We start from the raw sequence: 26,585 nt of genomic DNA, 5'->3' as shown, positions 1-26,585 counted from the left end.
GAGATGCCTAGTGTTGCAGGTGAACTGTCTCCTTTTCTGTTTTAGGGTGAACTGCCCCTTCAAATATACTAGAGGGAGCCTCCGCATGAATAGTGAGCCGGTTCAAAGCCTTGGCGGCAGCCTACTTGTATTTGATGAGCTAGTTGCCCTGGATCAGTTGCACCGTCGCATTAGCGACATGGCATGCCAAGAGGAGCCAGTTCCTCGGCTGAACTTGATACGCAAACCTCATGAAAACGACGGAGTAGCAGGTAAGAGCTTGGGAGACAGAGGTCAGGCAGGGGTCAGAGGCCGGTAAAAAGGAGAGGAAGTCACCGCAATAACAGCAAGACTAGGGAGGTGACACTCGAACAGCTCACAGCGACAGGCTTAAAACCTCCTTTAAAAAGTCCCTCTGGAGTCCCAGTTGACCCCGTGGACGCTCACACAGACGGAAGGTGAGCCCTCTGCCTCTTACCGAAGGTCATCTGGCCACTGATGAGGTCAGGACTTTTTTTCATGTCCATGATCGCTGCGATGGGCAGACCCCAGTTAACAAACTGTAGCCCGCTTACTACCCACAGCCCGAGGGAGAGACTGGCACACGCTACCCACTCATCCAGAATGCAGGGTTACACTAGTTTGATTATATGTTAACGTTTTCTGTATAATAAGATCTTGCTATATGTTACACGATCCCTTACATAAATCACCGACTTGAAGCAAAGGAGATTATATTTAAAACTGAACCATGGCTTTTAGAGAATTACATCCGAAATCAAATCCCAATATCTGTCAGAAAAATCGCGATTAGATATTGTCCTCAAATCGTTCAGCTCTATTGCAATTTATTTTAAATGCATTTAATGTATTGTGATCCCTTTTTAACACAAGGCCCAATGTGGCTCTGACTGTAATCACCTAGAGTGCGGCCCAGCGTGGCTCCTGATGACATGTTAATGTCTTGGAGTGAGAATTCCATTTCCATTTTACCATTAAACAAAATACGTTGACTTCAAGTATTAGCAATAAGTCTGTGCCATATCAAACCATCCACGATAACACTAGTTTTATGATTTTCACGTGATAGAAAAGTGTCATATGGCGATATCAATTATAGACACGATGCATTTAGGGCTGCCACTAACAACTATTTTTCTATAGATTAATTTTGACTAATATCAACTATTTTACTGATGGTTCAATTAATCTACACAAATACTTTTCCTCCAGAAAATCAAACTGACCCTCTCATTTAAGTTAAGTTTATTTTGACAACAGCATTCTGTATGTCATTGTAGGGCTTCAGATAATGGACACCGGAGTTGTGGCGCTATGTGGACATTTATAATAATAATAATAATACATTTTGTTTGTGGGCGCGTTTCTAAAACCCAAGGTCACCTTACATAGCACATAAAAGACAAACAATACAAACAATGTGTTAATCTGCTGCAACTCTAATGTGTGTGGAGCTTGCATGTTCTCCCCCTTCATCATGGGGTTTCCTCTAGGTACTCTGGTGTCTCCCCACAGTCCAAAAACATGCTGAGGTTACTTGGATTTACCAAATTGCCCATATGTGTGAATGTGCCCTGCAATGGGCTGGTGCCCCATCCTGGGCTGCTCCCTGCCTTATGCACCCATAGCCTTCAGGATAGGTTCTGAACCCCCCCACTACCCAAAATAGGGCAGGCAGTTTCAGAAAATGGATAAACCTACTCCTCACTGATCCAGACCAGGGATCCATTCTTTTGTGATCTTCTGCTTTTTGAATTGACTGAAAAATGGCACGAATGGCCTCCTCTCGTTTGTAAATTTCTTATATGTTTTCCCCTCGCACTTTGCATGGGCAATGAATTGGCCTTAGTAACGTGTAGATTCATAAAAAGAAGAATGGAAGACATGAACACACATATATATTTAAGTATATATATATATATTTATTTGGAAGGACAGGAGGAGGGGAGATCACATTGCAGGGAGCTTGGATAAATTGGGAACATGCACTGACTCGGAAAATCACCTGGTCAGAACTTTGGAGGTCAGAGCCAGCAAGACTCAAGTTTCTGATCCAGTCAGTGTATGATGTCCTACCGAGCCCAGCCAATCTGCATTGCTGGGGGCTAGCAGAAGCACCATCTTGTCCTCTGTGCCCTGCAAGAGGGTCGCTGGAGCACATCTTGAGCTGCTGCCCGAAAGCACTGGGAGAGGGGAGGTACCGATGGCGCCATGACCAGGTGCTGAAGGCAGTAGCTGACACCGTCTGTGCCGGAATCCAGCAAAGCAAGCGCCAGCCCATAGCAAGGCCAAACATTGTTTTCGTCAGGGCCGGGGAGAAGCCTCAGTCACAGTCAAAGGCCCCAGCTGGTCTGCTATCCTCAGCAGGTGACTGGCAGCTGAAGGCGGACCTGGGGAGGCAACTGAAGTTTCCAGACCACATCATCAGCAAAACACTGCAGGCGGAAGGGGTGGAGGGCCCGCTGTGAGCCAATCGAGGTTGGCTGCAGAGGATTCCCAGGACAGAGCCTGCACCGATCACTCAGGTTGCTTGGAATCAGAGGTTCTCAAGAAAGGAAAGCCACCAGAAACATCTGTGAGGCAGCGGAGAAAGCCTCTAGGTGGCTGTGGATCAAAAGGGGCGACGTATGGCTTAGTGCGCTGCTTGGACACAAGTCGGGGTCTGATCATCCCCGGCTGGGTCGCTCAGGTGAGGGTGTCTGATGATCTAAGACCCGAAACACCCTGTGACCCTGGGTTCATCACTGAGGATGTGTCCAAGCTGCACCACTAAGGTGTTTCTTATAACTAAAAATTATTTGGAAGCACTGGGGAGATCACATTGAGCGCATGCATTCCACAGGTTTATTTCCTGTTTGTCTGCTCCATTCTGAAATGGAAGAAAAAAAGCATTCATGAAGAACACAGACCTATAAAAGGTACCTGTGTGACACTGTTAAGGAAGGATCTGACTGGGAGAAAAGCTGGCTGAATGATTGCCTGGCTGCTGGCTGCAAATGTTATGTCAAGCTGTAATGTGGCATTAATCAACAAATGAGGGGTGATGATTAAAATATACTAGAGGGAGCCTGGTGGGGGCTTACTTGTGTCGCATCAGTCGGGCACCCTGGATGCTCTGTGCCGTTGCATTTGCAGCATGACAAGCCAAAAGGAGCCAGTTTCGGGGCTGAACTCTGTACGCGAACCTCATAAACACTACAGAGTAGCAGGTAAGAGCTGGGGAGACAGAGGTCAGGCAGGGGTCAGAGGCCGGACAGAAGGAGAGGAAGTCACCGCAATAACAGCAAGACTAGGGAGGTGACACTCGAACAGCTCACAGCAACAGGCTTAAAACCTCCTTTAAAAAGTCCCTCTGGAGTCCCGAGTGACTCCGTGGACGCTCACACAGACGGAAGGTGAACCCTCTGCCTCTTACCGAAGGTCATCCGGCCACTAATGAGGTCAGGACTTTTTTTCATGTCAAGAATCGCTGCGATGGGCAGACCCCAGTTTACGACTGGTCCCCAGAAGTGCTGAAATCAAACAACAAAACACAAACTCAGAGCTGATCTAACATGTAGCAGGGTGAAAGTACCAGTAAAGCAATTCCAGAGGATTCTTACAACATATTAGTGTGAGATTACTGAACAGTAGTCATAAAATTATATTTACAATAACAAAAAAAATCACTTTGTGACTTTCTTACCGTGCTTTTGTTGGAAGGTTTTCCCCAAAAGGCACATTTAGATCACGGAAAGGCAAAGAAAACAAACAAACAAAAAAAATAGATCATAATTAAGTGCAATTGTGTGATCACCAGCAGCACTTCTGCAATTATGGGCCCAAATGTAAGCAGTGACTTTATAGTTACATCTATAACACAGCGAACAGTTTAAGCTCCATATGCACTGATGGCAATCCACGAGGATTTTTAACCCTCTGGGGTCGATTATGTCGTCGGCATCGCGTACTTTTCGCTTCTATTTCAGTTTATATGTCGCTGAAATCTTATGATGCCACCTGAACGCGTAGCCGGCCGAACGCCGGTGTTGTACTCCCGTGTGGACGCTTTGATTTGCTCCAATGAGCAGAAAAATGGTCGGCGCTCACCTGGCGCCACGAACGCCAGAAAAACGCCTGCTACAGACGTCTGTGTGAACAAGGCCTTAATGTAGAATCATTAAAAAAAACGCTGGCTAAATCCGTAACCTGTCTTCTTTTAAAAACGTCCATTGTCGGAAGTATTAAAGTTGTTTTAATTACGTTAAACCGGCAAAAAAGTAAAGCATGTCATCTTACTTTGTTTTACCTGCATCGGGGGCGTGTAGTAACGCTCTCACCCGAAGATCGCTATTCACATTATAAATAGCCGCATTAGTGCGTATTCAAATCGCATTCGCATGGTAATTCGATTAACAGCGCAACGGTGAAACGCTATCCAGATACTGTACATCCCCATCCGCGCCATAAAAGGGGGGTAGGGACGTGGCCAGGTGACAATGGCTCTCATACACATGAAAGTTGCTACATATTCAATGAAAGGAGCCAGAAGTAGTGACATGAGTTAGCTTTATCTTATTTATTTATCCAACTGAATGTTGCATCTACACCATTTAATCATCTTCATATAGCCAAGACTTTGGTGATCAGATATCTGGGATCAAAACAAACTGCCAGCATTGCTTACTATTTACTTTTATAATCAATCTGCAAGTGTTCCAAACAACATTCTGCAATGTCTATACTTTGATGTCAAATTATAAACTTAACAAAAATCTGACATATTTACAGTATATATTAAAATAAAGATGAGTGTAATGGCAAAACAAATATATAAGAAATCATTTATTTGCCATGAATTAAGTTTATGATATTTGAAGGAATGTGTGATCATGCCCCAGTCAGTGAAAGTGTGTTTCCTACCGCTAGACCCCAGAGGGTTAAACAAACTCCGGATGCACATACCTCCTCATGTACTTGCGAAACTCCTTGGATTTGAGTTGGTTTATAGCTTTCCGAAACAAAATGCCTGCCATTTTGCGTCTACAGTATGTCGCCCTCTGTTCAAACTGAAATGTGAAGGTGAATTTGCCGTTTATATAGCAACGCAAATGACGTCAAAAGGCGGATTCCAGAACTTATATACAGTAGCCTACGTAAGCTACTGCTTATGTAACTGCATGACGTAACTATCTCAACATCTTGGAAACGGTCTGGAACTGAATGGAAGAATGTCAGTGGGCGAAATGCATTTTGTCAACTGAATAAATTCATTTTGTGTAGAAAATGCATATGCTGAACGAAAGTACCATTTTGTGGAGGAAGCGAATGTTATGAATGATACCGAGTCATTTCGTGGAAGAAATCGATTCTGTGGAATTACGTAGTGCTTTTGTAAAAGCAGGAAATGCATTTCGTCTTTTGCAGAGTCAGGAAAATGAGCGCTTGACACTTGGCACCCCATAGATTACAAAGTACACAGCAGGCATATGGACGCAGACACATCTGTATCCACACCTGTATATTTCAGTGTGACTTTTCATTTGATTCTTACTACAATGGTGCCTGCGGTTCACGAACACAATCCGTTCCAGGAAAGTGGTCGTGAACCAATTTGTACACGAACCAAGGCAATTTTCCCCATAAGAAAACATTGAAATTCGATCAACTCGTTCAGAAACATACCATATCCGAGCTAACGTGGATTCTAACACTATTAAATGAATTAACTGTTTCATTGTTCATAGTAAATTACCTGTTTGTTTAAAAAAGCCGTATATGTAACCGGTTGTTGTTTTGTTTTTTTAAAAAAAAAAAAAAACTTTTCGTAGCTGCATTTGTACTCTGTGGCTTTAGCAGTTTACACCCCACGCACCATAGAGCATACACGGTGTTTTCCAAATCGGCTGAATCTTTTCTTTTCGTCTAAGTTTACGTAAGTTTCATAACAGACAATACGTTATAATATTAGGCTAATATAGGTGGTATTAAATTAGTTTGTTTTATTAAGATGTTAGTGGATTTGGAATGTTGCAATGAAAGCAGTAAATTTATGCAGTTATGTCGGTGTTTTTCAGGAGACATTGACCTCGCATGCATTCAAATTTTACTCGTTTTAATAAATTAATAATACAATCTATTATACAGTTCTGCGCATGTCGAATAAAAAAAAAAAACACGCGAGCATGCAAAACTAAAACATATTTCTTCCGTGATCAAACTCATGTCACCGTTAATCTCTAACAAGACAATAGCGAACAGATAATACAAGCGCCCAGGAAGGGTACAGCAGTTTCTTCTGCTTTCTTCCGGTCATCTGCTAAATAAACGTATTAACTAACTGCTTAAAACACAGCGTCGCATGAGAATAACTCGTTGGTACAGATACTAGTCTAACCGTAGTTACTGTGCACATTATATTTTTTGGATTATTTTAATTAAGTGTATGTCACTGATTTATGTTATATTATTATTATGCTTTGCAGTAATTTTATTGAGGTTAATATATATTTATTTTACATTACAATGTTATGTTGAATGATCAGATTTAATATTAATTTATTTTATTTATAATCAGTTACAGCACTTTATTATTTCGGTTATATATACATGTGTTACATTTAGGTTCAGTATGTTCCCTTGGTTAACCGTATTATTAGTTCCTATCTGCCCTGGTACACAGGGGGACGGGTTTAGAGAGGAACGGTGGAGAGCGGCAGGAAAAGAAGTTGGAACTTGGAATGTACTGTTTTGCCATGTTTGTGATTATTAAAGACAATCGTTGAAGAAACTGTAGCCCGCTTACTACCCACAGCCCGAGGGAGAGACTGGCACACGCTACCCACTCATCCAGAATGCAGGGTTACACTAGTTTGATTATATGTTAACGTTTTCTGTATAATAAGATCTTGCTATATGTTACACGATCCCTTACATAAATCACCGACTTGAAGCAAAGGAGATTATATTTAAAACTGAACCATGGCTTTTAGAGAATTACATCCGAAATCAAATCCCAATATCTGTCAGAAAAATCGCGATTAGATATTGTCCTCAAATCGTTCAGCTCTATTGCAATTTATTTTAAATGCATTTAATGTATTGTGATCCCTTTTTAACACAAGGCCCAATCCATTTCCATTTTACCATTAAACAAAATACGTTGACTTCAAGTATTAGCAATAAGTCTGTGCCATATCAAACCATCCACGATAACACTAGTTTTATCATTTTTACGTGATAGAAAAGTGTCATATGGCGATATCAATTATAGACACGATGCATTTAGGGCTGCAACTAACAACTATTTTTCTATAGATTAATTTTGACTAATAGCAACTATTTTACTGATGGTTCAATTAATCTATGCAAATACTTTTCCTCCAGAAAATCAAACTGACCCTCTCATTTAAGTTAAGTTTATTTTGACAACAGCATTCTGTATGTCATTGTAGGGCTTCAGATAATGGACACCGGAGTTGTGGCGCTATGTGGACATTTATAATAATAATAATAATACATTTTGTTTGTGGGCGCGTTTCTAAAACCCAAGGTCACCTTACATAGCACATAAAAGACAAACAATAGAAACAATGTGTTAATCTGCTGCAATTCTAATGTGTGTGGAGCTTGCATGTTCTCCCCCTTCATCATGGGGTTTCCTCTAGGTACTCTGGCGTCTCCCCACAGTCCAAAAACATGCTGAGGTTACTTGGATTTACCAAATTGCCCATATGTGTGAATGTGCCCTGCAATGGGCTGGTGCCAAATCCTGGGCTGCTCCCTGCCTTATGCACCCATAGCCTTCAGGATAGGTTCTGAACCCCCCCACTACCCAAAATAGGGCAGGCAGTTTCAGAAAATGGATAAACCTACTCCTCACTGATCCAGACCAGGGATCCATTCTTTTGTGATCTTCTGCTTTTTGAATTGACTGAAAAATGCAGCAGACAACAATAAATACCTAGAGTAAGAATCTCTATAGACCTGCTAGACTGAGGTAAAGACCTTGACCTGTACTGTAGCTCTGCAGAGGCTGAGAGGACCAGTCTTCCTGCTAGTGTAACACAAGCTAAAACCCTGGCTTCCTTTAAATCAGAGCTAGATAAGATTTTAACAACTCTGAGCTATTATTTAAGTTCTCCACAAACAAGCTTGATGGCACGAATGGCCTCCTCTCGTTTGTAAATTTCTTATATGTTTTCCCCTCGCACTTTGCATGGGCAATGACTTGGCCTTAGTAACGTGTAGATTCATAAAAAGAAGAATGGAAGACATGAACACACATATATATTTAAGTATATATATATATATATTTATTTGGAAGGACAGGAGGAGGGGAGATCACATTGCAGGGAGCTTGGATAAATTGGGAACATGCACTGACTCGGAAAATCACCTGGTCAGAACTTTGGAGGTCAGAGCCAGCAAGACTCAAGTTTCTGATCCAGTCAGTGTATGATGTCCTACCGAGCCCAGCCAATCTGCATTGCTGGGGGCTAGCAGAAGCACCATCTTGTCCTCTGTGCCCTGCAAGAGGGTCGCTGGAGCACATCTTGAGCTGCTGCCCGAAAGCACTGGGAGAGGGGAGGTACCGATGGCGCCATGACCAGGTGCTGAAGGCAGTAGCTGACACCGTCTGTGCCGGAATCCAGCAAAGCAAGCGCCAGCCCATAGCAAGGCCAAACATTGTTTTCGTCAGGGCCGGGGAGAAGCCTCAGTCACAGTCAAAGGCCCCAGCTGGTCTGCTATCCTCAGCAGGTGACTGGCAGCTGAAGGCGGACCTGGGGAGGCAACTGAAGTTTCCAGACCACATCATCAGCAAAACACTGCAGGCGGAAGGGGTGGAGGGCCCGCTGTGAGCCAATCGAGGTTGGCTGCAGAGGATTCCCAGGACAGAGCCTGCACCGATCACTCAGGTTGCTTGGAATCAGAGGTTCTCAAGAAAGGAAAGCCACCAGAAACATCTGTGAGGCAGCGGAGAAAGCCTCTAGGTGGCTGTGGATCAAAAGGGGCGACGTATGGCTTAGTGCGCTGCTTGGACACAAGTCGGGGTCTGATCATCCCCGGCTGGGTCGCTCAGGTGAGGGTGTCTGATGATCTAAGACCCGAAACACCCTGTGACCCTGGGTTCATCACTGAGGATGTGTCCAAGCTGCACCACTAAGGTGTTTCTTATAACTAAAAATTATTTGGAAGCACTGGGGAGATCACATTGAGCGCATGCATTCCACAGGTTTATTTCCTGTTTGTCTGCTCCATTCTGAAATGGAAGAAAAAAAGCATTCATGAAGAACACAGACCTATAAAAGGTACCTGTGTGACACTGTTAAGGAAGGATCTGACTGGGAGAAAAGCTGGCTGAATGATTGCCTGGCTGCTGGCTGCAAATGTTATGTCAAGCTGTAATGTGGCATTAATCAACAAATGAGGGGTGATGATTAAAATATACTAGAGGGAGCCTGGTGGGGGCTTACTTGTGTCGCATCAGTCGGGCACCCTGGATGCTCTGTGCCGTTGCATTTGCAGCATGACAAGCCAAAAGGAGCCAGTTTCGGGGCTGAACTCTGTACGCGAACCTCATAAACACTACAGAGTAGCAGGTAAGAGCTGGGGAGACAGAGGTCAGGCAGGGGTCAGAGGCCGGACAGAAGGAGAGGAAGTCACCGCAATAACAGCAAGACTAGGGAGGTGACACTCGAACAGCTCACAGCAACAGGCTTAAAACCTCCTTTAAAAAGTCCCTCTGGAGTCCCGAGTGACTCCGTGGACGCTCACACAGACGGAAGGTGAACCCTCTGCCTCTTACCGAAGGTCATCCGGCCACTAATGAGGTCAGGACTTTTTTTCATGTCAAGAATCGCTGCGATGGGCAGACCCCAGTTTACGACTGGTCCCCAGAAGTGCTGAAATCAAACAACAAAACACAAACTCAGAGCTGATCTAACATGTAGCAGGGTGAAAGTACCAGTAAAGAAATTCCAGAGGATTCTTACAACATATTAGTGTGAGATTACTGAACAGTAGTCATAAAATTATATTTACAATAACAAAAAAAATCACTTTGTGACTTTCTTACCGTGCTTTTGTTGGAAGGTTTTCCCCAAAAGGCACATTTAGATCACGGAAAGGCAAAGAAAACAAACAAACAAAAAAAATAGATCATAATTAAGTGCAATTGTGTGATCACCAGCAGCACTTCTGCAATTATGGGCCCAAATGTAAGCAGTGACTTTATAGTTACATCTATAACACAGCGAACAGTTTAAGCTCCATATGCACTGATGGCAATCCACGAGGATTTTTAACCCTCTGGGGTCGATTATGTCGTCGGCATCGCGTACTTTTCGCTTCTATTTCAGTTTATATGTCGCTGAAATCTTATGATGCCACCTGAACGCGTAGCCGGCCGAACGCCGGTGTTGTACTCCCGTGTGGACGCTTTGATTTGCTCCAATGAGCAGAAAAATGGTCGGCGCTCACCTGGCGCCACGAACGCCAGAAAAACGCTTGCTACAGACGTCTGTGTGAACAAGGCCTTAATGTAGAATCATTAAAAAAAACGCTGGCTAAATCCGTAACCTGTCTTCTTTTAAAAACGTCCATTGTCGGAAGTATTAAAGTTGTTTTAATTACGTTAAACCGGCAAAAAAGTAAAGCATGTCATCTTACTTTGTTTTACCTGCATCGGGGGCGTGTAGTAACGCTCTCACCCGAAGATCGCTATTCACATTATAAATAGCCGCATTAGTGCGTATTCAAATCGCATTCGCATGGTAATTCGATTAACAGCGCAACGGTGAAACGCTATCCAGATACTGTACATCCCCATCCGCGCCATAAAAGGGGGGTAGGGACGTGGCCAGGTGACAATGGCTCTCATACACATGAAAGTTGCTACATATTCAATGAAAGGAGCCAGAAGTAGTGACATGAGTTAGCTTTATCTTATTTATTTATCCAACTGAATGTTGCATCTACACCATTTAATCATCTTCATATAGCCAAGACTTTGGTGATCAGATATCTGGGATCAAAACAAACTGCCAGCATTGCTTACTATTTACTTTTATAATCAATCTGCAAGTGTTCCAAACAACATTCTGCAATGTCTATACTTTGATGTCAAATTATAAACTTAACAAAAATCTGACATATTTACAGTATATATTAAAATAAAGATGAGTGTAATGGCAAAACAAATATATAAGAAATCATTTATTTGCCATGAATTAAGTTTATGATATTTGAAGGAATGTGTGATCATGCCCCAGTCAGTGAAAGTGTGTTTCCTACCGCTAGACCCCAGAGGGTTAAACAAACTCCGGATGCACATACCTCCTCATGTACTTGCGAAACTCCTTGGATTTGAGTTGGTTTATAGCTTTCCGAAACAAAATGCCTGCCATTTTGCGTCTACAGTATGTCGCCCTCTGTTCAAACTGAAATGTGAAGGTGAATTTGCCGTTTATATAGCAACGCAAATGACGTCAAAAGGCGGATTCCAGAACTTATATACAGTAGCCTACGTAAGCTACTGCTTATGTAACTGCATGACGTAACTATCTCATCATCTTGGAAACGGTCTGGAACTGAATGGAAGAATGTCAGTGGGCGAAATGCATTTTGTCAACTGAATAAATTCATTTTGTGTAGAAAATGCATATGCTGAACGAAAGTACTATTTTGTGGAGGAAGCGAATGTTATGAATGATACCGAGTCATTTCGTGGAAGAAATCGATTCTGTGGAATTACGTAGTGCTTTTGTAAAAGCAGGAAATGCATTTCGTCTTTTGCAGAGTCAGGAAAATGAGCGCTTGACACTTGGCACCCCATAGATTACAAAGTACACAGCAGGCATATGGACGCAGACACATCTGTATCCACACCTGTATATTTCAGTGTGACTTTTCATTTGATTCTTACTACAATGGTGCCTGCGGTTCACGAACACAATCCGTTCCAGGAAAGTGGTCGTGAACCAATTTGTACACGAACCAAGGCAATTTTCCCCATAAGAAAACATTGAAATTCGATCAACTCGTTCAGAAACATACCATATCCGAGCTAACGTGGATTCTAACACTATTAAATGAATTAACTGTTTCATTGTTCATAGTAAATTACCTGTTTGTTTAAAAAGCCGTATATGTAACCGGTTGTTGTTTTGTTTTTTTTAAAAAAAAAAAAAACTTTTCGTAGCTGCATTTGTACTCTGTGGCTTTAGCAGTTTACACCCCACGCACCATAGAGCATACACGGTGTTTTCCAAATCGGCTGAATCTTTTCTTTTCGTCTAAGTTTACGTAAGTTTCATAACAGACAATACGTTATAATATTAGGCTAATATAGGTGGTATTAAATTAGTTTGTTTTATTAAGATGTTAGTGGATTTGGAATGTTGCAATGAAAGCAGTAAATTTATGCAGTTATGTCGGTGTTTTTCAGGAGACATTGACCTCGCATGCATTCAAATTTTACTCGTTTTAATAAATTAATAATACAATCTATTATACAGTTCTGCGCATGTCGAATAAAAAAAAAAAACACGCGAGCATGCAAAACTAAAACATATTTCTTCCGTGATCAAACTCATGTCACCGTTAATCTCTAACAAGACAATAGCGAACAGATAATACAAGCGCCCAGGAAGGGTACAGCAGTTTCTTCTGCTTTCTTCCGGTCATCTGCTAAATAAACGTATTAACTAACTGCTTAAAACACAGCGTCGCATGAGAATAACTCGTTGGTACAGATACTAGTCTAACCGTAGTTACTGTGCACATTATATTTTTTGGATTATTTTAATTAAGTGTATGTCACTGATTTATGTTATATTATTATTATGCTTTGCAGTAATTTTATTGAGGTTAATATATATTTATTTTACATTACAATGTTATGTTGAATGATCAGATTTAATATTAATTTATTTTATTTATAATCAGTTACAGCACTTTATTATTTCGGTTATATATACATGTGTTACATTTAGGTTCAGTATGTTCCCTTGGTTAACCGTATTATTAGTTCCTATCTGCCCTGGTACACAGGGGGACGGGTTTAGAGAGGAACGGTGGAGAGCGGCAGGAAAAGAAGTTGGAACTTGGAATGTACTGTTTTGCCATGTTTGTGATTATTAAAGACAATCGTTGAAGAAACTGTAGCCCGCTTACTACCCACAGCCCGAGGGAGAGACTGGCACACGCTACCCACTCATCCAGAATGCAGGGTTACACTAGTTTGATTATATGTTAACGTTTTCTGTATAATAAGATCTTGCTATATGTTACACGATCCCTTACATAAATCACCGACTTGAAGCAAAGGAGATTATATTTAAAACTGAACCATGGCTTTTAGAGAATTACATCCGAAATCAAATCCCAATATCTGTCAGAAAAATCGCGATTAGATATTGTCCTCAAATCGTTCAGCTCTATTGCAATTTATTTTAAATGCATTTAATGTATTGTGATCCCTTTTTAACACAAGGCCCAATCCATTTCCATTTTACCATTAAACAAAATACGTTGACTTCAAGTATTAGCAATAAGTCTGTGCCATATCAAACCATCCACGATAACACTAGTTTTATCATTTTTACGTGATAGAAAAGTGTCATATGGCGATATCAATTATAGACACGATGCATTTAGGGCTGCAACTAACAACTATTTTTCTATAGATTAATTTTGACTAATAGCAACTATTTTACTGATGGTTCAATTAATCTATGCAAATACTTTTCCTCCAGAAAATCAAACTGACCCTCTCATTTAAGTTAAGTTTATTTTGACAACAGCATTCTGTATGTCATTGTAGGGCTTCAGATAATGGACACCGGAGTTGTGGCGCTATGTGGACATTTATAATAATAATAATAATACATTTTGTTTGTGGGCGCGTTTCTAAAACCCAAGGTCACCTTACATAGCACATAAAAGACAAACAATAGAAACAATGTGTTAATCTGCTGCAATTCTAATGTGTGTGGAGCTTGCATGTTCTCCCCCTTCATCATGGGGTTTCCTCTAGGTACTCTGGCGTCTCCCCACAGTCCAAAAACATGCTGAGGTTACTTGGATTTACCAAATTGCCCATATGTGTGAATGTGCCCTGCAATGGGCTGGTGCCAAATCCTGGGCTGCTCCCTGCCTTATGCACCCATAGCCTTCAGGATAGGTTCTGAACCCCCCCACTACCCAAAATAGGGCAGGCAGTTTCAGAAAATGGATAAACCTACTCCTCACTGATCCAGACCAGGGATCCATTCTTTTGTGATCTTCTGCTTTTTGAATTGACTGAAAAATGCAGCAGACAACAATAAATACCTAGAGTAAGAATCTCTATAGACCTGCTAGACTGAGGTAAAGACCTTGACCTGTACTGTAGCTCTGCAGAGGCTGAGAGGACCAGTCTTCCTGCTAGTGTAACACAAGCTAAAACCCTGGCTTCCTTTAAATCAGAGCTAGATAAGATTTTAACAACTCTGAGCTATTATTTAAGTTCTCCACAAACAAGCTTGATGGCACGAATGGCCTCCTCTCGTTTGTAAATTTCTTATATGTTTTCCCCTCGCACTTTGCATGGGCAATGACTTGGCCTTAGTAACGTGTAGATTCATAAAAAGAAGAATGGAAGACATGAACACACATATATATTTAAGTATATATATATATATATTTATTTGGAAGGACAGGAGGAGGGGAGATCACATTGCAGGGAGCTTGGATAAATTGGGAACATGCACTGACTCGGAAAATCACCTGGTCAGAACTTTGGAGGTCAGAGCCAGCAAGACTCAAGTTTCTGATCCAGTCAGTGTATGATGTCCTACCGAGCCCAGCCAATCTGCATTGCTGGGGGCTAGCAGAAGCACCATCTTGTCCTCTGTGCCCTGCAAGAGGGTCGCTGGAGCACATCTTGAGCTGCTGCCCGAAAGCACTGGGAGAGGGGAGGTACCGATGGCGCCATGACCAGGTGCTGAAGGCAGTAGCTGACACCGTCTGTGCCGGAATCCAGCAAAGCAAGCGCCAGCCCATAGCAAGGCCAAACATTGTTTTCGTCAGGGCCGGGGAGAAGCCTCAGTCACAGTCAAAGGCCCCAGCTGGTCTGCTATCCTCAGCAGGTGACTGGCAGCTGAAGGCGGACCTGGGGAGGCAACTGAAGTTTCCAGACCACATCATCAGCAAAACACTGCAGGCGGAAGGGGTGGAGGGCCCGCTGTGAGCCAATCGAGGTTGGCTGCAGAGGATTCCCAGGACAGAGCCTGCACCGATCACTCAGGTTGCTTGGAATCAGAGGTTCTCAAGAAAGGAAAGCCACCAGAAACATCTGTGAGGCAGCGGAGAAAGCCTCTAGGTGGCTGTGGATCAAAAGGGGCGACGTATGGCTTAGTGCGCTGCTTGGACACAAGTCGGGGTCTGATCATCCCCGGCTGGGTCGCTCAGGTGAGGGTGTCTGATGATCTAAGACCCGAAACACCCTGTGACCCTGGGTTCATCACTGAGGATGTGTCCAAGCTGCACCACTAAGGTGTTTCTTATAACTAAAAATTATTTGGAAGCACTGGGGAGATCACATTGAGCGCATGCATTCCACAGGTTTATTTCCTGTTTGTCTGCTCCATTCTGAAATGGAAGAAAAAAAGCATTCATGAAGAACACAGACCTATAAAAGGTACCTGTGTGACACTGTTAAGGAAGGATCTGACTGGGAGAAAAGCTGGCTGAATGATTGCCTGGCTGCTGGCTGCAAATGTTATGTCAAGCTGTAATGTGGCATTAATCAACAAATGAGGGGTGATGATTAAAATATACTAGAGGGAGCCTGGTGGGGGCTTACTTGTGTCGCATCAGTCGGGCACCCTGGATGCTCTGTGCCGTTGCATTTGCAGCATGACAAGCCAAAAGGAGCCAGTTTCGGGGCTGAACTCTGTACGCGAACCTCATAAACACTACAGAGTAGCAGGTAAGAGCTGGGGAGACAGAGGTCAGGCAGGGGTCAGAGGCCGGACAGAAGGAGAGGAAGTCACCGCAATAACAGCAAGACTAGGGAGGTGACACTCGAACAGCTCACAGCAACAGGCTTAAAACCTCCTTTAAAAAGTCCCTCTGGAGTCCCGAGTGACTCCGTGGACGCTCACACAGACGGAAGGTGAACCCTCTGCCTCTTACCGAAGGTCATCCGGCCACTAATGAGGTCAGGACTTTTTTTCATGTCAAGAATCGCTGCGATGGGCAGACCCCAGTTTACGACTGGTCCCCAGAAGTGCTGAAATCAAACAACAAAACACAAACTCAGAGCTGATCTAACATGTAGCAGGGTGAAAGTACCAGTAAAGCAATTCCAGAGGATTCTTACAACATATTAGTGTGAGATTACTGAACAGTAGTCATAAAATTATATTTACAATAACAAAAAAAATCACTTTGTGACTTTCTTACCGTGCTTTTGTTGGAAGGTTTTCCCCAAAAGGCACATTTAGATCACGGAAAGGCAAAGAAAACAAACAAACAAAAAAAATAGATCATAATTAAGTGCAATTGTGTGATCACCAGCAGCACTTCTGCAATTATGGGCCCAAATGTAAGCAGTGACTTTATAGTTACATCTATAACACAGCGAACAGTTTAAGCTCCATATGCACTGATGGCAATCCACGAGGATTTTTAACCCTCTGGGGTCGATTATGTCGTCGGCATCGCGTACTTTTCGCTTCTATTTCAGTTTATATGTCGCTGAAATCTTATGATGCCACCTGAACGCGTAGCCGGCCGAACGCCGGTGTTGTACTCCCGTGTGGACGCTTTGATTTGCTCCAATGAGCAGAAAAATGGTCGGCGCTCACCTGGCGCCACGGACGCCAGAAAAACGCCTGCTACAGACGTCTGTGTGAACAAGGCCTTAATGTAGAATCATTAAAAAAAACGCTGGCTAAATCCGTAACCTGTCTTCTTTTAAAAACGTCCATTGTCGGAAGTATTAAAGTTGTTTTAATTACGTTAAACCGGCAAAAAAGTAAAGCATGTCATCTTACTTTGTTTTACCTGCATCGGGGGCGTGTAGTAACGCTCTCACCCGAAGATCGCTATTCACATTATAAATAGCCGCATTAGTGCGTATTCAAATCGCATTCGCATGGTAATTCGATTAACAGCGCAACGGTGAAACGCTATCCAGATACTGTACATCCCCATCCGCGCCATAAAAGGGGGGTAGGGACGTGGCCAGGTGACAATGGCTCTCATACACATGAAAGTTGCTACATATTCAATGAAAGGAGCCAGAAGTAGTGACATGAGTTAGCTTTATCTTATTTATTTATCCAACTGAATGTTGCATCTACACCATTTAATCATCTTCATATAGCCAAGACTTTGGTGATCAGATATCTGGGATCAAAACAAACTGCCAGCATTGCTTACTATTTACTTTTATAATCAATCTGCAAGTGTTCCAAACAACATTCTGCAATGTCTATACTTTGATGTCAAATTATAAACTTAACAAAAATCTGACATATTTACAGTATATATTAAAATAAAGATGAGTGTAATGGCAAAACAAATATATAAGAAATCATTTATTTGCCATGAATTAAGTTTATGATATTTGAAGGAATGTGTGATCATGCCCCAGTCAGTGAAAGTGTGTTTCCTACCGCTAGACCCCAGAGGGTTAAACAAACTCCGGATGCACATACCTCCTCATGTACTTGCGAAACTCCTTGGATTTGAGTTGGTTTATAGCTTTCCGAAACAAAATGCCTGCCATTTTGCGTCTACAGTATGTCGCCCTCTGTTCAAACTGAAATGTGAAGGTGAATTTGCCGTTTATATAGCAACGCAAATGACGTCAAAAGGCGGATTCCAGAACTTATATACAGTAGCCTACGTAAGCTACTGCTTATGTAACTGCATGACGTAACTATCTCAACATCTTGGAAACGGTCTGGAACTGAATGGAAGAATGTCAGTGGGCGAAATGCATTTTGTCAACTGAATAAATTCATTTTGTGTAGAAAATGCATATGCTGAACGAAAGTACCATTTTGTGGAGGAAGCGAATGTTATGAATGATACCGAGTCATTTCGTGGAAGAAATCGATTCTGTGGAATTACGTAGTGCTTTTGTAAAAGCAGGAAATGCATTTCGTCTTTTGCAGAGTCAGGAAAATGAGCGCTTGACACTTGGCACCCCATAGATTACAAAGTACACAGCAGGCATATGGACGCAGACACATCTGTATCCACACCTGTATATTTCAGTGTGACTTTTCATTTGATTCTTACTACAATGGTGCCTGCGGTTCACGAACACAATCCGTTCCAGGAAAGTGGTCGTGAACCAATTTGTACACGAACCAAGGCAATTTTCCCCATAAGAAAACATTGAAATTCGATCAACTCGTTCAGAAACATACCATATCCGAGCTAACGTGGATTCTAACACTATTAAATGAATTAACTGTTTCATTGTTCATAGTAAATTACCTGTTTGTTTAAAAAGCCGTATATGTAACCGGTTGTTGTTTTGTTTTTTTTAAAAAAAAAAAAAAACTTTTCGTAGCTGCATTTGTACTCTGTGGCTTTAGCAGTTTACACCCCACGCACCATAGAGCATACACGGTGTTTTCCAAATCGGCTGAATCTTTTCTTTTCGTCTAAGTTTACGTAAGTTTCATAACAGACAATACGTTATAATATTAGGCTAATATAGGTGGTATTAAATTAGTTTGTTTTATTAAGATGTTAGTGGATTTGGAATGTTGCAATGAAAGCAGTAAATTTATGCAGTTATGTCGGTGTTTTTCAGGAGACATTGACCTCGCATGCATTCAAATTTTACTCGTTTTAATAAATTAATAATACAATCTATTATACAGTTCTGCGCATGTCGAATAAAAAAAAAAAACACGCGAGCATGCAAAACTAAAACATATTTCTTCCGTGATCAAACTCATGTCACCGTTAATCTCTAACAAGACAATAGCGAACAGATAATACAAGCGCCCAGGAAGGGTACAGCAGTTTCTTCTGCTTTCTTCCGGTCATCTGCTAAATAAACGTATTAACTAACTGCTTAAAACACAGCGTCGCATGAGAATAACTCGTTGGTACAGATACTAGTCTAACCGTAGTTACTGTGCACATTATATTTTTTGGATTATTTTAATTTTATTGAGGTTAATATATATTTATTTTACATTACAATGTTATGTTGAATGATCAGATTTAATATTAATTTATTTTATTTATAATCAGTTACAGCACTTTATTATTTCGGTTATATATACATGTGTTACATTTAGGTTCAGTATGTTCCCTTGGTTAACCGTATTATTAGTTCCTATCTGCCCTGGTACACAGGGGGACGGGTTTAGAGAGGAACGGTGGAGAGCGGCAGGAAAAGAAGTTGGAACTTGGAATGTACTGTTTTGCCATGTTTGTGATTATTAAAGACAATCGTTGAAGAAACTGAAGGGTTAAACATATAAGAATACAACTAATAATTTTATAACTGCATGGCCTCTAACCCAATGAAGAGGATAGACAGGGGAACTGAGACTGGGATGAGGTGATCTTGCCCGTAAATGGGAGAAAGCAGGAACTTACAGCAAGAGAACAGGTCAAGATGACCCTGTTCTAGACAGCAAGAGAACAGGAACCCATCATATTGCTGACACTCATATTTTACCCTTGTTTGGGAACATGCACACATACTAACTAGAGCAAAGTTAAAGTCTGATGTAGTCACGTAGATGGAAAAGTACAGACGAGGGGGGCCACACCCCAAAAGGCCTATAAAGACCTAGAGCCGACCCCTAGAGTTCGAGCATCTTCTTGTACATGCTGAATGTATGTCGGATGTTTGCTCCCAGCTTGCATGCAAACTGTTAGAAATAAACTGGTGACTTGCAACCACTCCTCGACTGTGCAGTGAATCTCTTCTCATCAACGGACCCGGCGGAGTTCTGACTCCAACAATTTGGGGGCTCGTCCGGGATGAGCAGGAGATCTGCAAGATTCGGCTAAGTCTCGACGGAACCCACTTGGACACAGAGAACTGCGAGGCGCCGACTAGAAGAGGTAAGCAGAGCCTGTTATATCAAAATCTGCATATTGGTAATCTTAAATTGAGCAGTTTGAAGTGTCCAGTGGCCCGTCTGTAAATTAGCACAGAGAGGGGGTTGCCGGGTACCAGGTACATGTGGGGTTGATGTACTGTGTCCTGTGTGGTTTATGCCTTGTGTATAAGGAGTGAGGATGGTAAGTCTGTGAGTGTAGAAAAACCGGAGTTTAAAAAAAAAAAAAAAATATAAGAGATTTAAAAAATAGAAAAAAAGTAATAAGAAGAGATATAAAAAATAAAAAAAAATAATAAGAGATAGCAAAAAAAAAAATTAAAAAAAAAATGAAGAAGGGAATAGAGGGCAAGGGACCCTGTCCGGCCGAAAAGTAGGTAAAATGAAAAAAGGTATAGGGACACCTTTTAAGGAAAAGACGGCCCGGACAAATTTTAAGGAATAGAGGGTGGAGGACCCCGCATAGTCTTGGGTGTGGCGACCTCCCTATTGGTTGACGAGCTGGTAGGCGAGCTGGGTATTGGGACCCGGGGAATTCAAGACCCCCAAAAGTAAGGTGGGGAGAGGAACTAAGGTCCCTCTCCAAAAGGGCTGGAAGTCCCGAGGCGAGGTGTCTCACAAATGGTAGGAGGTGTATGAATGTGATGATTTGACTGGGATTAAGAGTATGAGGTATGCCCTACTCCGGGGAATATGAATGAAGAATTATTGTTTGTAAGGCTGTTTTATGTATTGGTGGTGTTTAATAGTAGGACATTACACTACAATAAAAGGTGTAGGAAGTGTAGCTGGGTGAACCCCCACCCAGAGATAAAAGCGCTGCTAGAAGAAAATGAAGATAAATAAATAAATAATAATAATAGATGATATAATAATTAGAAAAAAAAAAGGATTAAAGCAGAATAGAGAAGTAATATATAATAATAAAAATTAATACTAAATAATAGGAATAAAATAAAGCTAACATAGCTGGCCCAATTACAATGGATCGCGAGTTTGATAGAGAGCCAGATGACGGAGGATGGGCACCTCCTAAAAATACAGTGTGGAAGCCCCTGTTAAGGCAAATTCGGGTGGTGAAGGAAGCAGTGGCCGGGGCGAGTAGGGAGAATAATAAGGAGAAAAAGGTAACAGATGCATCGCAGCGTATGTGTGAGGCGATTCGGAGCGCTGGGTGTCGAGTGGAGGACAAGCGCTCATTGGGAGAAATATTGTGGGAAAAAGAGAGAGAGCAGGCTAGTCTCAGGGACGAGGCAGCTCAGAAGAGAGTGAACGTTAATCGGATCAAAAAGGGAAAGCTGAAGAAGGAGATAGAAAAGTATGAAAAGGAAAGGAGAGAGTGGTCGGCGTTGGCTCTGTTCTGGCAGGGGACGAGTCACCTCCATACGGAGGGGAAAGAGGAGTGTAAGTCACCCTCTCCTGCAGAAGGCACACAGACAGGCAGTGAGGATCCTCCTCCGGCATATACAGGCCAGAGAATGTCTCCAACAGCGCCCGCAGCCCACATGTGCCCAATGATTAATGTTACAGGGGGAACCCTCCACATTCGCACACAGGGGACTCGGGAAGTCTCAGTCGGTGCGCAGTCTGAGGAAGTGGAGGAGGAATCAGACGGGGGCTCAGACGTCGAGGCTGAGTCCTCATCTCATGGGACAGAAGACAGGTTAGATTTACAGCACTGTGCACGGGCACCAGACCAGCCAGCGTTCCGTAACAGAATAGCGCGGGAGCAAGTAGAGGAGTTCGGGGAGAATGGCATATTTCAACCCGCCACCCCAGGAAGGAGGTTAAAGTTAAGTGGCAGGAAGCAAAAGCGAGTAGAGGTGGTGGGACAGTTAGTGGGGACGTGTGAGGAGACTGAGGAGGACGCACGGTTTGAGGACTGTGAGGAAGAGCCTTTAGGGGAAAACCAGACAGACGCACTTGGTGCACAATACATAGGGGGAGCGCAAGGGTCGTCCGGAAATGGATACGGCTTGCGCTCCAAAGGGACAAAGCTAGTCGCACCTCTATTGCGAGGAACAGGCGGCAGAGAAAGATATAAACCTTTCTCAATAGGGGATGTGCAGGCTCTGGCAGACAAGCTGCCTCCCCCGGCAGAGGGGGGAGGACAGTGGCTGGATAAGTTGGATCAGCTCACTCAGGGTCTGACGTTGGCCCTGGGGGATTTCCGGGCAGTGGCAGCCCGATGTATGACTAAGCATGCGTTACAGGATTTAGAGGACAGAGCAAGGGTTGCGACAGTGGCAAATAGTGTGATTCTGACAGCAGTGATAATGGACCTGGGTGACGCCATGCGGGAGATGTTCCCCGCCCCAAGCGGAGCAGTGATCCCAAAGTTTACATGGGATCCGAAGCTCCACCCCAGAGAATATTTGGATAAATGTAAAGAGGATTGGACCCGTTACACCGGGTGCCATCCAGGGCAGGATGGGGCGCAGCGGGAATGGTTCAGGCGGGCAGTAATGGAGGGAGTCCCAGCGGGAGTAAAGGGGGCTATATTAAACAACCCAGATCTCCAAGGAGCAGAATCTCAGATGTGGGACAGGCATGTCGTCCATCATCTGCAGAGGGCAAAAGAGGAAACACAGAAAGAGGAAGGCGACCTTAAGGAACTGCAGTCGCAGCTGCTGAAGCTGCAGGTGGGTGAAGCCAGAAAAAAGGCGATCCAAGACAAAAAGGCAGGGCAGGGGAAGCAGATGGTGGCGGGAGTTTCCCCGGAGGGACCACCGTCTCAACCACCGGGTCCCTGGAATGGGACACCCACCTACCAACAGGGAGGGTGGGGCCAACAGTGGGGAAGGGCCCGAGGCGGTTGGGGTCGGGGATACAGGGGCCGGGGCTGGAGAAGGGGCGGCCCACAAAGGGGACCGCCGTCAGGTGTCTGTTTCAGGTGTGGGGCAGAAGACCACTGGGCAAGGGATTGTCCAGCACCTGCTCCTAGCAGTGCACGCGGCAGGGGAGGACCTCCTACAGGCCAGGTGCAGGCACCCAACCCACAGGTGACGGCACCACACCCACAGGCAGTTCCCCCAGCAGGACTCTGCCCGGTGATGGAGGGGGGGGAGTGGGACTGGTTTCCCCCTCCCCAGTGACGGTGCCCACGAGTGGCCCGGGAGGCAGGGGAGGCAGACCCTATGCTCTCCCTCCTGGTCATGGATAAGGTACTGCCGTTCCTGGTGGACACGGGAGCCACGTACTCCACTCTTAACGTGGTCCCAGAGAAACATCATTTGTCTGCCTCAACAGTGACCGTGGTGGGCCTCTCGGGGAAGGAACAGAGACTGCCAATAACGAAGCCTGTGAAAGTTGCGGTGGGGAAACAGACTTTCCTCCACCCTTTTGTTGTGTCTTCTTCAGTTCCAGTGAATCTCCTGGGCAGGGACATGCTGGTGAAGTTGGGCGCCTCGATTTTGTGCAGTGCGGATGGACTGGTGGTTACCCTGCCGGAAGGCACTCGCCTGCGTTGTGATGCCCGGAACACGGGGGCGGGACAGTGGTTGGTCCAGCCCATCCAGAACCAGGCCCTGGCAGACATCTATTGGGGCCTACTGGAGCCCGGCCTGGCTGGCATCCTGGCGGCCTACTCAGCGTGGCGGCCCTGGATCTTGCTCCTAGAGCCCTGTGTGCCCCCCTGACCCGCCTCATGTGACCCTTTTCTATGATAGGGAAAATACTGATTGGTATGAGGAACTGTTTACTGAGCAACTGGAAGGCCGCCAATGGCAAGTTGCCTCTAGGAATATATACGTGGGTCCCGAAGGAGTAGCCTCAGCCACGATGCTAACCCCAGAACAAGTGACCTGGTTTATGATGGGACAGGAGGCTGTCCCACATGTCTCTCTGGCCCTCCATCCTAAAACACCAGGCCAAAGAGTTGGGCCCGATGGTTAAACGGGCCAGAGAATCAAAGGACTGGGTGCAGACCCAGATCCCACAGATCTCCTTTTCACCCTCCTGCAGTACTTATTGCATACAGGTCGCAGCACAGGACACAGCCCTCTTGCAACATGAGCAGATAGCTAGGGATCATGGGCGTGACCAGTTCCAAACCCATATGTTGCCCTGACTAATTTGACCCCACAACAGAAGTGGTTCACTTGTATTGACTTGGCAAATGCTTTTTTCTGTCTGCCTCTAGCAGAGGAGTGCAGAGACATATTCTCTTTCACGTACAAGGGTGGTCAGCTAAGGTACACACGCCTGCCTCAAGGGTTCGCCCTTTCTCCAGGTATCTTTAATCAGGCCTTAAAGCAGGCTTTGCAGGGATGTTCTCTCCCAGATGGTGTCACCCTCATCCAATACGTTGACGATCTCCTGATTGCTGCCCCAACATCGGAGGCGGCCCTAGAAGCCACCCAGTCCGTGCTGCTCAGACTGTCGGAGAAAGGGTTTAAGGTCAGTAAGGATAAATTGCAGATTGCGCGGACAGTTGTGTCCTTTTTAGGTCGCGGGTTGTCCAGCGCAGGGACAGGTCTCTCCCCGGCTCATCGTTCAGCTATCCTGCATCATCCAAAACCCACTACGGTAAAAGACATGTTGTCCTTTTTAGGTCTCACAGGCTACAGTCGCACGTACATTCCAGATTACACGGGGCTCACACAGCCCCTGAGGGCTTTGGTCCGGGAGCACGGCCTACGTAACCTCAGTGCATCCCTCAATTGGGACCAGGCGTCAGAGGAGGCTTTTATCATCTTAAAGCAGAAACTAGCCCAGGCCGCAGACCTAGCCCTCCCAGATTACACTCTCCCGTTCCACTTGGATGTTTCTGAAGCAGGTGACGTTGTTAACGCCATCCTGTTTCAGAAAAGGGGGGAGAACGGAGAGTGTTGATGTACGTGAGTGTAAAACTTGATACTACAGAAAAAAGACATCCTGCATGCACAAAACATGCAGCGGGAGTGGAAAACTGCACACATAGTGATGGGACACGTGTTGCATATCCTGACCTCACACAGCGTGGTGTAAACTCACACACCTTTACCATGACGTCGCTTAGGCAGCAGAGACTTTGCAAAATACTAGAGGCACCCAATTTGAATTTTTCCCACGAAGGGATTAACATGGCCGATCGGATGACCATGGGAGAACCACATATGTGTGAGTCCAGAGTTCAGAAAGAGGAGAAGGTTAGATTAGATCTAGAAGCCGGAAAAATAGAGGGAACAGAGGATTGGTTCACAGATGGTTGTTGTTTCAGGACGGACACAGGAGGTTTGCAGGCAGGATACGCAGTGGTTGCTAGACAAGAACAGGACTATGTGACCTTGATTGCAGAAAAGCTGGAAGGAGCCCAGTCGGCTCAAAGGGCCGAAGTGATAGCTGTAATTGAAGCGCTAAAACTAGCGGAAGGAAAAGAAGTCACCATATATTCAGATTCAGCCTACGCTGTAGGCGCAGTACATGTGGAACTCAGCCAATGGCTCAGAGCAGGATTTTTGACTGCGGGAAACAAGCCAATAAAGCATGAAGCAGAGATGAAACAGCTGGCAGAAGCCCTAATGCTCCCCAAAAAAGTGGCCGTAGTAAAATGCAGGGGCCACGAAGGGTCAGGAACCATGGTAGCAAAGGGAAATCAGGTAGCAGACGAAGAAGCAAAAAGAGCAGCAGGATACCATGTGACCAAACAGATGGTCACGGTGGAAGAGGAACTTAGGCTGAGTGATAGGCTAACCCTGGAAAAGGTCCAGCAAGAACAGGACAAAGCCTCTCCAGAGGAGAAAACTATGTGGATGAGAAAAGGGGGATGCAAGGAGGGGGGCCTGTGGCAGAATAAGGAAGGGAAACCAGCCCTGCCTCCCGGTATTCGCCAGGCAGTTCTAGCAGAGGCTCACGGGGTTGGACATACAGGGGTGAAACAGATGTTAGAAAACTTGACGGTGTGGTGGCATCCGTTTATGAAAGACATGGTGCAGGGACACGTTCGAGATTGTGCGACCTGTACCGTTCATAACTCGCGACCCACAGTCAAGCCGGAAAAAGGACAGTTCCCAACATGTACAAGGTCAAGGGAGGAAATCATCATAGATTACACAGACATGATTATTCCAGTGAAGGGGTTCAGATATGTGTTGATGTGTGTGGATGCATTTTCGGGGTGGCCGGAAGCATGGCCCACAAAAAAGGAGGATGGCGCGTCTGTAATAAAGTTTCTGATCAATCAGTACATACCGAGACACGGGTTTCCTAATAGGATCCGGTCCGATAATGGGACTCATTTTAAGAACGAAGACCTCCAGAAAGTGGAAAAAGTGTTGGGGTTAAGACATGCGTTCGGGACTGTCTATCATCCGCAGTCCCAGGGAAAGGTGGAGCGAATGAACCAAACAATAAAACAAAAATTGGCAAAAATCTGTGCACAGACTAAAATGAATTGGGTTGATGCTTTACCGATGGCACTGATGTCAGTACGGTGTTCTATAAATAGGGGGACTGGGTTCACTCCCTTTGAGCTCCAGACAGGCAGGCAGTTTCCAGGACCCCAGAGAGGGTTATCCTGGACCCCCGACAAAAAGG

The 26,585-nt window shown here is 44.3% G+C and overlaps 3 long non-coding RNA genes across 3 annotated transcripts; all 3 read right to left on the bottom strand.

The window, feature by feature from the left end:
- Positions 1 to 1,901: 1,901 nt before the first annotated feature.
- LOC140581226 (uncharacterized) lies at positions 1,902 to 3,513 on the bottom strand. The gene is made up of 3 exons (XR_011984283.1): positions 3,416 to 3,513; positions 3,084 to 3,216; positions 1,902 to 2,869 (listed from the first exon to the last, which is right to left on the bottom strand). It is a non-coding gene; the product is annotated as an uncharacterized lncRNA (long non-coding RNA).
- Positions 3,514 to 8,271: 4,758 nt separating this feature from the next.
- On the bottom strand, positions 8,272 to 11,444 carry LOC140581002 (uncharacterized). Its single transcript, XR_011984103.1, has 4 exons — positions 10,058 to 11,444; positions 9,788 to 9,884; positions 9,456 to 9,588; positions 8,272 to 9,241 (listed from the first exon to the last, which is right to left on the bottom strand). It is a non-coding gene; the product is annotated as an uncharacterized lncRNA (long non-coding RNA).
- Positions 11,445 to 14,642: 3,198 nt separating this feature from the next.
- On the bottom strand, positions 14,643 to 16,803 carry LOC140581187 (uncharacterized). The gene is made up of 4 exons (XR_011984264.1): positions 16,429 to 16,803; positions 16,159 to 16,255; positions 15,827 to 15,959; positions 14,643 to 15,612 (listed from the first exon to the last, which is right to left on the bottom strand). It is a non-coding gene; the product is annotated as an uncharacterized lncRNA (long non-coding RNA).
- Positions 16,804 to 26,585: the final 9,782 nt, after the last annotated feature.

This window comes from Paramormyrops kingsleyae, chromosome 19 (assembly GCF_048594095.1).
Source record: "Paramormyrops kingsleyae isolate MSU_618 chromosome 19, PKINGS_0.4, whole genome shotgun sequence".
Taxonomy (NCBI): domain Eukaryota; kingdom Metazoa; phylum Chordata; class Actinopteri; order Osteoglossiformes; family Mormyridae; genus Paramormyrops; species Paramormyrops kingsleyae.
This window is presented reverse-complemented; position numbering and strand designations above follow the sequence as displayed.